Source organism: Coptis chinensis, chromosome 1 (assembly GCF_015680905.1).
Source record: "Coptis chinensis isolate HL-2020 chromosome 1, ASM1568090v1, whole genome shotgun sequence".
Taxonomy (NCBI): Eukaryota; Viridiplantae; Streptophyta; class Magnoliopsida; order Ranunculales; family Ranunculaceae; genus Coptis; species Coptis chinensis.
In genome coordinates, this window is record NC_141456.1 from 75,381,767 (window position 1) to 75,394,814 (window position 13,048).

The following is a 13,048-nucleotide window of genomic DNA, read 5'->3' on the forward strand; positions in this document are numbered from 1 at the left end:
CGTGATGTCTTGGCATTGTCTTCAAGATGTATCGCGATGAGTGCACCGCAGTAGGGTCAATGCCTTTAATGTCATCGAGACCATCCAATAGCGAGAGCGGTGTTCTTGAATGACCTTAATTAAAGCGTGATTCCCGATCAGTGATCAATTGTGATGATATGATAATTGGGTGACTACCATGGATCTAATTTATGCGTATTTTAAGTCGAAGGAATAGGCTTTAAGTCGGGGGTGGGAGGAGTGGGTATTAAAGATTCTTGAGGAAAGTCGTCTTCCACAGAGAAAACAGATTTATGTTCGGTCCAAGTAAACTTGATAGGATGGTAGTAGAGTCAATTGGTGGTATTGATTCTAAAAACTCATGTACCTCCTTTGAATAATCATCAACATCAAATTCAGAACCGCCAAAAGAATGGAATTGGTGTACTTCATCTTCAGGAAAAGAGTTTGTGAAATATTCTTGTCCGAGGGTGTCAATCATGTTAATCTCACCATCAATATCATTCTCTGGAATTTGTTTCATCAACTTGAACACATTAACCTCGACAGAAAGATTTCCGAAGGACATGGTCATGGACCCATCCCTACAGTTTATGAGCGCATTAGCAGTTGCGAGGAATGGACGCCCTAATATGATAGGAATGGAGTCACAGGCAACTTCTGTATCCAAAATGACAAAATCTACAGGATAAAAAAAATCTTGGACTTTTACAAGGACATTTTCCACAATGCCTTTCGGATGCTTAATGGATCGATCGGCTAATTGTAAAGTCATCGTGGTAGGTTTAAGCTCATGTAGACCTAGTTGTTTGAATAAGTAATAAGGAAGTAAGTTCACACTAGCTCCTAGGTCTAGTAATGCCGTAGCCGTATACTTATCACCTAATGTGCATGGAACTGTTGGTCTCTAGGGGTCCTTGTATTTTACTATACCATTGTATTGATGATGGAAGGAAATTGTTGAAGAAGGAAAGCCTGTTGAGGCACATTTGTTCTTCTTTTGTGGTGCACATGTCTTTCAAAAAATTTTGCATGTTTTGGTAATTGCTTTGGGGCATCGAGAAAAGGTAAGTTTATTGTCAAATTTTTAAAGGTTTCCCTAATTTCATCAAAGTTTTCATCCGGTTTATTCTTTACCAAGCGGGCAGGAAATGGTGCCTTAGTATGAATTTGGCATAAAGGGTCCACCTGTTCATTTCCCAATTGTTTAGATTGTGGACGTTGTTGAACTTGGTGTGTCCATTTGAGGGTCATTATCCAAACGAGGTTCCTTGGAACCTCCGTATCGTTGTTTTATCATCCGGCATACGGATTTGATTATCAACGGTTTTCCCGGATCGAAGAGTAGTGATTGGATTCACCTCACCTTGGGTTGGAGTACTTGTACCAGGTATATTGGTGAGTTCAAAGGTGTTTGCTAGCTTAGGGTCGAACCGCTGGCTTGGCTGGGAAACACGCCTTTCGGCTCTTTGTCTTGTGCTAATTGTTGAATTGATTGTTGGATAGACCTTATGATTTGTGATTGTTGGTTCATGTAAGCGAAGAACATCTCACTTGTCCTATCGATGCAGAGGCATAGGTTGTCTGCAAGTTACTAGTTCACGCGATTATTCTTTGAGAAGTTGTTGATTATAGCGAGAATTTGGATTAATTTTGGAACAAGGTGCGGTTGTTTTGATAGTTACCATTTGAATTACTTTGAAATTGATTTTGACTTTGTTGGTATTGCTTGATTATTTCCTTGGCGGTATGGAATAAAATTGTTGATTGGTCGAACAGGTGGATTTGCGAAACCTGGAGGAGCCATTTGTTGGTTATTCGGGCGCCAAGCGAAATTAGGATGTTGTCTCCATGGTGCATTAGGAATATTGAATGCACATGCCTCCTCCGGTGTTTGGGTAGGGGTAGCATGTAACAAGGGACAATAAGCATCAAGATGGTCTGGACTAAGACATAGAACACATGGGGAAGTGTTAACGTTCATGGCCTGTTGTGGAAGTTGATCGTTTACTTGAACTACAAGAGCATCTACTTTTTTAGTGAGGGTTTCTATCAGTTTTTTCAACTCGGGATCGGGTTTTACCTCAAAAATAGACGTAGCTTTTGTAACATTATCCTTAGATGACCTAGAAGAATCAGTGTTACCCCAATGTGTACCTTTTTTCGCTTGTTTGTCAAGAAAAGTATATGCTTCAGTAGCTCCTTTGTCCATGAAGCAACCACCGTTCATTATATCAAGAGTTTCTTTTTGATGATCAGAAAGTCCATTAAAGAATGAACGAACAAGGACAACTTTGTCTAGTTGGTGATGAGGACATTCTAAAAGAAGATCGAGAAAAAGCGACTCCATGCTTCCGTAAAGGATTCAAGAGGATTTTGACGAAAGAATTGAATTTTCTGAAGCATTTCAGTAGTTTTCTTCTGAGTGTAAAATTGAAGCATGAAAGCTTGAACAAGTTTATTCCATGTGTCTATGGATTGTGGCTATTGTCCTGCTAGCCAAATTGACGCTTTATCCGCTAAAGTGAATGGAAACAGCCGAAGCAAGAGTTGTTCCTTAGAGACGGCTGGATGGTGAAATGTTGTGGCCTACGAAGATGATTGTACGGTTTTTCATGATCCAAACCATGATACATAGGTAACAAACTAAAAACGTTTGGCAGAATTCGAAAATCACCGACAATGTCCTCAAGTTTGATGCGGGGAAGAAGGTCCTTCCCTGTAAAAGGTACGTATAGAAGTCCGAAAGGGGCTTCAAATTTCTTTGGATTTTTAAATCGACCATAATGAATGGCGGAAAATGTGACAAGGAATCTTGTTGATTAATAGATGAAGAACTTTGTGGAGGTGAGAACTTACGCTTATTTGCTTATCATATTTTCTCCTACGATAAGTATGTTCAAATTCTTTAGTAGAACCAGACCTTAATCTCATGCAAGCATAAACTTAGATCTAATTGACGGAAGGAACTTATTATTACTTGAATTTTATAATTATGTTCAATCATTAGAGTTGAACAACGTAGGCCTAAGTTCTTTGCTAACATAGCGGTGAAACTAGGGAATACGTGTACATAAACCAATGCCAGTCACAAGAGATATGAGGGAGGCTTTCCGTGCAAAGCACGGTTCTAATTAAGTAACCTCAATCTGTCAAGTTTCCTAGACACCGTTGGAATATGATTAAGAGTTATGGAATTAAAATTTATGCACGTCGTTTTTTTTTTTTTTTTTTTTTTTTTACGATTTATGGAAGGGTGAAAATACAAACATACAAATACGATCTACTCATACTATACTAGATGCAGTAGCATGTGAAGATACTATACTCATACGTATAGCTATACGAATAGGCAAGGTTGTATCATCGATAAATATTTCCATACGTACAGGCAAATATACATAAGTAATACGTATATGTATGCTAATTTGTAAATCGATATTGCGTAGTCGTATATCTACAGTTACAGGCAAATTTGAATTACTCATACGTATTTAGATATGGTAGCATGTGAAAATATATTATCGACGCATATATATACTAAAATGTGAAAACGTAAACTAAACAGGCAACGTATTTTACCTAGACTAAAATACGATTTTTGTATTGCATAATAATTTGATTTCATCAATACTCATTGAGATTGCAAATGTCATATAGAGAGCAGCTTCACCCCTTAGGGTTTAGAAACAACTTACCCAACTCAGATTTTAACCCTCGTTGGAATGTTCTCCTCTTTCATGACAAAATCGACTTATTAAACAACACCATTTTCTAAAATGATGATTTTGGAGGGGAAAACAGTTGATTTTGACCTCGAAAATGACCAAAGCTCGGTGGAGACAGCGTGCGCGCCGTCGAGATCTTTCCGAATTGAGCTCACACGCGTGATTCAGAGAACCGTAGCCAAAGTTATGGCCAAAATACCAAAACACATCCTAATTACTATGTATAACTCCTAAGTTATAGATGCTAACATGCAAATAATCACTCACTCAGTAATATATATGCTAAACATGTGACTTAGATATATATATATAGATAACCATGCAGAACAGTTCTATTTTTATGTATATATACATTAATATGTAATTCATGACCAGTTAACCGCATATATATATTCACAGGCGTATTCACATGATTCATGCATATTACAAACCTAATACGCAAAATATAGTCCATTAACTACAACATAATAACTACATACATGTGAAGCATGCAAAAATATTTAAAATTTGGAACCTGCAAGCTTCCCGCAAGTCCACCAAATAAAAGAAACGTGCACAACAGACCAAATGTTTCACAGTAAGCTTAGTGATTGTTGTAGCCTAGTTTCCAGGTCCTAGCATTTGGAACCTGTCAGTTCAACCAAAACCGGAATGTTTATCAGTAGCAAAAATGCGGGAAATTTAAAAAAAACGAAGAAAACATAAGAAAAAGAAATATATGAAAGGATGAGCGTGGGGGGTTTCCCCTTGGAGCAATTCCAGTTTGCAAGCACAGGTCCTTGGGTCTTTAGAATGGCAGCGGCGCCATTTGATCTTAACACTTTTCAATGTTTTTAGAAGTTGACTTACTACATGCTAAAACTCAATAATTCCTTACTCACTATTTTTTTTCTTTGAGAATGTCAATCTAGTTCGAGTAGGGATTTCGTTCCAACTTCTAAGACAAGAATTTAAATGATCACAACTGGAATCTACACTTTGGAGAACTAAGTGAGAAGGATTTTATAGATAGATTTTTTTTACACAAGTTATCTAAAATTTGTAAGTTTGTTTAATTTATAGTTAAATGAAAGAGAGAAAGATAGATAGGGAAGGATTAATCCTACTCATGCAAGGCCTAGCTACAAGTCTTTTAGAAACAGGTCACTACCATCTCAAATCCCTAACATAATATACCTATCTCTAAACATATCATGCTAGCATGTAGAATTGAAATGATATTTCATCTCTGAAATATCATTCCAACTCCTAGTTCTACTTTACAACAATTGATCAGATAATTGTCAATCTCTGTCATTTTGGGGACAGGGATGAAAAATAGAACCTAAGTCTTTTTTAAGTAGTGATTTTGGAATCCTAAATTTGTAGCATGATCCTCACATGAGCATCATTAACCCTCCCCCTTGGGAGAGTTTTAGCTCATGATCCTAGGATTGAATTAAACTACAAGAAGATATGTGAAATGAAAAAGAAAGAGAATGAAACAAGAAAACTACAACCCTGTTTACCTAAATGAAGAAGAGTTTTTAAAAACTAGAGAGAGTTCCCCTTTAACAAGTTACAAGCTTTTCTCTAAAAAACTAAGAACTAAAAAACAAAATTAAAGACATGGATGTAAATGAAAAGTAAAAAGTCAAGGAAGTAAAAGCTTCCAACTCCCAAAATCAGCCCCCTTTACATAAGAGAGCCTTTTTCTCTTCTCCCCGTGAAACACTCTCCTCTCATTTATTTTTCACTTATCCACAACTAACCCCCATTTGACACCTTTCATTTTTTAGATAATCATCACCTAAATCCAACTAACTCATTAACTTCATGCAAGGTGTCAAATTTGCACCAATTATTTGTACCTTTGTCTTGACTTGCATGATGACTCATCAAATCTTATGGGCCCGCCCTAGTGGGTCCAACATCTGTCGATGGCAGTTCGGTCTTTTGGCATTTTACAACTTCCGCCTATTTGTAGAGTTCATCGACCGATCGTCGGAGCAGCTCACTTGTCGATTCTCGAGTCCCTGGTTCAAGAGATATGAGCTTCGGAAGTTTGATGCTTTTTGCACATAATCCCGTTTATTTGGATTCGTACTATTTGAGTCTTTGGGCTTTAGTCCGAATTTGTTGGGCTTCACATGGGCTTGATCGGAAGGCATGTGTATACTCCCTATTCCGTGCTTAAATCGGCTTTATCATCATTTTACATTAGTTTCTCCAACCTGCAAAAAAAGCGAAAGAAGCGATTATTTCATGATTATTAAGCACAAAATTGACCGAAATGTTATGTCTCTACAAGTTTTATAATACAGTTTTGGGTGCTTATGAAACCCATGGTAAAATGTTTGTTTGGCGGAACACCTAAAATCACCTACAATCGCGATCGAGTTTAATGCAGAAGCGTGTCCTTCCCGTAAGGCAAGATAGAAATCGAAGGGGTTTCTCGACCGTGAGATTTTCTTCACCATAATTAAAGGAGATAATGGAAGCGGAGATGTTTGACGAGGTTGATTTCACGGAGGAGGAACTATGCCTAGGAGATAACATAAAGCAGTTGTTTCTTGTATTTTCGACGATGATATGTAAGTTCTAATTCCTTATGTTTACCAGACCGTAGTCTCATACAAATATAAATTTTAATTTAGTGCTCATAAGGAACGAATAATGACTAGAGGTTTTAGAAGTTAGGAAGGAGGGAGTTGAAGCACGTCTTCCCGAAATTGCTAACTTTCGGCGGGAAAGCTAGGATAACGTGTGAATATTCCAGCAGCCAGGTCACCTGAGAGAATTGAGGGAGGTTGTTCGTGCTAGCACGTTCCTTAATTAGGCAACCTCAATTTTTTTTTCAAGTTTCCTAGGCACTGATGGAATAGGATGATGATTTATGATGGTGTATTATGCGGGGTGTTATTAAGATGATTTAGATGAAATTTTTAATTACTATGATTTTTTATTTTTTATTTTTGATTTTTTGATTTTTTTGGTTTTTTTTTTTTTTTAATTTACGTAATTAGTGTATTATGGAGCCGTGATTACGAAATATGCAATTAAAAACGATAGATGCCAAAATAGAAACTAACTAACATATACTAGTTTACGCAGAAAGTCTACCCATGCAAATCTATATTACTTATACGTGCAACTATTTGTAAGTTATATGTGAGCTAGGGGGATGTCGAGAACGAACTCATGCAATTGAATACCGTGTACGTGAATTGATGTAACATACACATACAAAAATATTCTAAGCAGGTGGTTTGACGCTATGCATATATCAAAATATATTCGAATCATATTAATTATGTTACGTGAATATATGATGACGAACCACCTTTACATGCACAGAGTTCTCATGCCAACATACAAATATATGAGGTAAAACAGGTTATAGCAAATAATATCCTCGACAAAGTTTGAGGAGTTTAAGAGTTTGAAACACGGCGCCCGCGATTCCTCAGATAGCGATCGACTACTCGAGCTTATGCTTACTAGTAAAAACAGGACCAAAGAGCCCAAAAGAGTAATGAAAAAGGAAAGTGGCCTGCACTCTGAAAACCGGAGTGTTGATACTCTAGGTTAGTCTCAGGCGTGCTTACTAATTCAGTCTCGTCCGAGACTCTTTTGTGCGTTTCAAGATTTTCAAATTCCTACGAGTACTTAGGACGTGCTAATGAAAATAAACAAACTTGGTTCCGCGGATATTTGTTAGTAGAAAAAGTTGAGGTAAACTATTCCGTAACTCGTTAATATTGTAACATAAATGAAAATTAAAAAGATGAGGAGGTAAGGGAGGGGGTTTTTATGGATGTATTCCAGTTATTACGTTAAGTCCAGATGCCTTCGGCGTGCAGCGGCGCCATTTGATAAAACGCTTTTTACACACGTTTTTATTGGCTTTCAGTTACTTATTTTCTTAAGTCTGAGGTCCACAGTCCAAAGTCCGAAGTCCAAAGACCTAAGTCCAAAGTCCAAATTCCAACGTCCGTATAGTAAATGCGTTTTAGTCAAGTTACTTTTACTCGTGGGATTGGTAGGATAGGTCGAGTAAGGGATCGCCCAAACCTTAGGGCTCGGATAGGTTCACAATGGAATTACAACTTTTAGTGAGTAGGATTTTTAGGTTTCTTTTTAGTTGGTTTTAATTAAATTAGCGGTAATGTAAATTACTACGGCGATTAAATGTAGGTAAACAAAATTAGAGAAACAGGGAGAGAGTTAATCATGCTCATGCAAGAATCATTTTTCAAAGCGGTTTTATTACCAAATCACTACATCTCTAGTTCGTCTCGTTTTGGAGGCGGCGTCGAGTATTCATCCCTAGTGCATGCCCACATCTCTAGGTCGCGATTTCACTAGCATAAGGAGTTTCAATAATACCTCATCTCGGTATATTATTTCAGCTCCGGCTCTATTTCACATCATTTGGATGAATTGGAGAGTCGTCGACACTGAGAGAGTCGCGAGACATTTTGGGTCGCTAGCGATCGTATCTGGAGCATCGGCTAGATCAACTTTATGCGATCTCGATCATTTTGGGACGGATGTTAATTCTATGCCTAATTCATAAGTAGTGATTCTAGAATATTAACGAAGTTAATCCGGATTTTCACCGAAAGCAAAGATAACCCTCCCCCGAGGGGATTAGCTCATCATCATAGAAGGAATAATAAAACTTGCTATATACATTAAGTAAATAAATGCGGGACGAAATTAAACTAGAAAAGAAATGATCATTATATTAAGGGTAAAATAACTTACTGTATTAAGCTGCTGAAATAAAAATGGCGGAATGTAAGTACTGAAGAAGAAGAAAAACTAAGCGTAGCTAAAGCATTAATATGTTGAAGACCTTATAATGAAGGCGACCCCTTCATATATATAGGCTGATACAAGAGTGATCCGTGAATCATTTAATTCAGTTTTGTTTCGTAGTTGATTTATTTGTTCAAAACTTTGAGAATCAAAGTTTTGTTTTGATATGTTTAGCTTTTTGTCCTTTTGCTTTTTAAGTTTTTGTTTCGTAGCTTATTTCAATTCAAACCACCTAGTTTGAATTGGTACGTGTCTTCTTTCTTGCCAGGTGGTATCAATTTGAAACCATCATTTGCCACCTGCCTATGCTGACTCATCATGCCTTCTGGGCCCGCAGAGTGTGTCCATTTAGTGTGTCCAGTGGCGGCGCCGATTTTGGCGTTTTTACGACTTTTTGTCCTTGCGCAGAGTTCGTCGCCTCGTTATTTATGGCAAAACTTCACTAGCTAACGTCGGCACCTAGATTTATCCGATTTGAGCCGGAAGTTTCTGCTTCTTTATATATGGGCCGCTCGCGACCGGTTACGTTCTTTTGGAAACTTCGGCTCTAGTCAGGCTTTGTTGGGCTTCACGGGGATTGAGTGGGAATTCCAAATATTCCCGTATTCCTGTACTTAGCAGCTTCACTAGCCAACGTCGGCACCTAGATTTATCCGATTTGAGCTTCGGAAGTTTGCTGCTTCTTCATATGTGGACCCGTTCCGCACTGGTTCTGTTCTTTTGGAAACTTCGGCTTCACGGGGTTGAGTGGGAAACTCCAAATATTCTCGTATTCCTGTACTTCGATGCATGTTTTATCACTATATTCATTTTAATTGCGGAAACCTGCAAAAGTACGAAAATATAATTATAACATGATTATTAAACACATAATCGACCAAAATGCTATGTCTCTCGGGGTTTAATATTACAGTTTTGGGTGCTTATCAACTCTATGTTTGTATATTGGTGTAGTCACATGACTGACACTGAGGGGATCAAAGTGAGAACACACTATAAATTCACTGTTAAGGTTAGTGTGCAAATCTCACTCTACCAATTAATCCCTAGACTTGAGGAATTGTGAAAATTCATTGTGTCTCAAATTTATTACTTTGAGACGTTAAAAAGTAATGTCTATTCATAGACTAGACTTAACGTTTTGGGTAATAAATGTAGGACGTCTTGAATCACGAATTCTAATAAAGGATCCACTACTCTACGGAGTTATGTATTAGGAAATTGTGACATAACTAATTGAGCTCAAACCCGGCCGGTATGAGAAATAGTTTGTTAATGCTCAATTGATGTTAAATGTCAAATTAGGTCAATTAGACATGGGTGTGACAGTGAAGAACAAATTCCCAATGGTCTAATTGTGAATAAAAGATAGGTGGAGGGACTTAGATATAATTAATGGTAGGAAAGGACTTTCTTAAAAGTTTCAGGGGCCTTATTGTAAATATAGATTTGTTAATGGGTACTTTCCATATTAAAGAGATATATATTAAAAGGGTTTTAATATATCAAGTACAAGTACTTGTATGACAAGGACTTGTCTTCTTAAGATAAGACTTGGAATCCTAAGTGGATCCCACTACACACACATCCATTAGTCTTTCCAGAGAAAGTACAACTAAAAGTAGGAGAAAAGCAAAAGTGTTTTGTGGTGTGTTGTGTGGTGAATACTACTAGAAGGCTGAAGACTGTGATTTGGATTCAGCTTTGGAAAGTTTCTATTTACTGTCAATCTCCAATTTCGGCGGCTTTGAAGGTATTTTTCTTTTAATTATTTTTTTAATCAATACTAGATTAGCATGTTAAAGATGTAGGATTAAAGTAATCCAACAATTGGTATCAGAGCGGGTCATGCTATTATCTATTTTTGATTGGTTTTAAAAATAATAAGATCTGAAAATTTTATATGAGATACATGGTAATTTCAGATCTGCATGTTCTAAGTAATAAAGGTTCAATTTTTTTTTAAGTATTAGTACATACTTATAATAAAAAAAATATGATAAAGATGTATATGGGTTATAGACGTGGTTTATTATTTAATTAATATGATCACATGTTTTATTTGGAGGTTAACATATAATGATCGTTTTTTTTTTTTTTTTTTTTTTTTTTTTTTTTTTTTTTGGCTATGATATGTTGATTTTGAGTTTACATGATTATATATTGAAGGTTTTTACAGTATCGGTTTTATCCTATAAAATATTGTTTACATAAGATGCTTTGTATAAAGTTCTTTGATGTAAGACAATAGGTGATTTTAATTCATATTTTTTATAAGCATAAGCATGTGAAGAATGGGATTTTTTTTTCGAAACCTGCTGGGAACATCTTTATCTTTGCATATAAGACAGAAATCACTTTATGAAACATGGACCACTTGTTCTACTACATTCTTAAAGGAATGCATGGTTCATGAGATGCATGTTATGTGTTGTACTATAGTATATGCATGCATGACAATTTTTTTTGAACAGTAACTTTTGACTTGGTTGTTGGTTCTGTGGGCCATATAGTATATGTATAAAGTGTTGACTTTTAAGCACTAATACCCTCAGTCTATATAAAGCAAGTGGTAAAGGCATTTAATTTACGAATTAAATCCCTTGCTACACCGTTATCAATTCAATAAGAATTATATTTATAGATGTGATTAATATGATCCCTACGGATAAATTAATTGCATGCTAAAATATTTTTGCCTATTGTCTATTCTTGAGAAGAAAAATTCATGTATGGCTAGTGGGAGTGTTTTCCCTTACAGATTCATTATCTCGCAGTTATATTAATGAATTATGATGATGGTACACTTGGCTAAAACATAGTTGACAGCCCTACGGTTTGTGCAATTATGTTTTAGTAGCAAAAGTAATAATAATGGAAATCATATTATATGTATGTAAAATTGATGGGTCTAGAAGAACTCGCCTGATTAAGTTGAATAATTTTGATGCCCTACGGATAACAAATTATTCATAAGTATTGGTTTCCATTGCTTATATTTGTCTTATTGATACAATATGGAGGGTGTTGTATTTTTATTATATAAGCGGAAAATTGGTTTATTAAATTCCCAAAACCAATATTAAATGCATTATAATAATTTTTGTGTATATGTAAATGTTCCAGATATGTCACTATCTATTCTCAATCCCTTAGCATCTATCTTGACTGCTGAAAGTTGGGCTAAAACAAAGGGTAATTGTTACCATTGTGAAAAGCCTGGTCATTGGAAGCGGAACTGTGGGGAGTATCTGTTTTTGAAACAAATAGATAAAGAATGTATGCAATCCTTTATTCTTGAAACCAATTTGTTGGTTTTTCCTTCTGACACCTGGTGTGTGGACTAAGGGGCCACTAACCACGTTTGTAATATATTACATGGGTTTCAGGAAACAAGAAGGTTGAATGAAGGAGAGTTGTACTTGACACTAGGTACAAAGGCAAAGGTTGTCGCAGTATCAATAGGAGTTTATTGTTTAGCATTAGGTGAGAAAATGTTGGTTTTAGAAGACTGTTACTATGTTCTAGAGATAAGGAGAAATTTGGTTTCTGTTTCTGCACTTAATAAGTCAGGATATTCCACTTCGTTTGATTTAAAGGTTGTAATCAGACTAAATGGAAAGTTTATTGCCTCTGGTACTTTACAAAATGGTCTCTATATACTTTCTCCTATGCTAGAAATAAATGATACTGTTGTTGGTAATTCGTCAAAGGTCTTGCCTCAAAAGAGGAAGTAAACTTCTTTTAATCCAACATACTTATGACATTTAAGACTTGGTCTTATCAATCTAAACAGGATTGACAGGTTGGTGAAAGATGGAGTTTTAAGTTCACTCTCTTTAGAACCTTTCCCAACTTGTGAGTCTTGCTTACCAGGAAAGATGACTAAGGATCCATTAAAGCTAAAGGGTCAAGAGCCACAGAGTTATCGGAGTTAGTACATACCGATGTATGTGGACCCATTAATGTGAAAGCAAGAGGTAATTTGAATATTTTATCACTTTTCTTGATGATTATTCAAGGTATGGTTATGTGTATTTGATGCACAAAAAGTCTGAATCTTTTGAAAAGTTCAAAGAATTCAAAGAAGGTTGAAAAAGCAACCGATAAACCAATTAAAACACTTCGATCAGATCGAGGTGGTGAATACCTCTCAGATGAGTTCAAAGAGTACTTAATGCAAAATGGGATTTTGTCTCAATTAAGTGCACCAAGAACTCCATGACAGAATGGGGTTTCTGAAAGAAGGAACAGAACCTTATTGGATATGGTTCGGTCCATGATGAGTTATTCAACTCTACCTATATCTTTTTGGGGATACGCCTTAGAAACAACGATATATATTTTGAATTTGGTTCCTTCTAAGTCAGTTCCTAAAACTCCTAGGGAGTTATGGTCCGGGCAAAAGCCTAGTTTACACCACATACTTGTATGGGGTTGTCCTGCGCATGTACTCAAAGGAAAGACTGACAAGTTAGATCAAGAACTGAAGTATGTATGTTTATAGGGTATCAAAA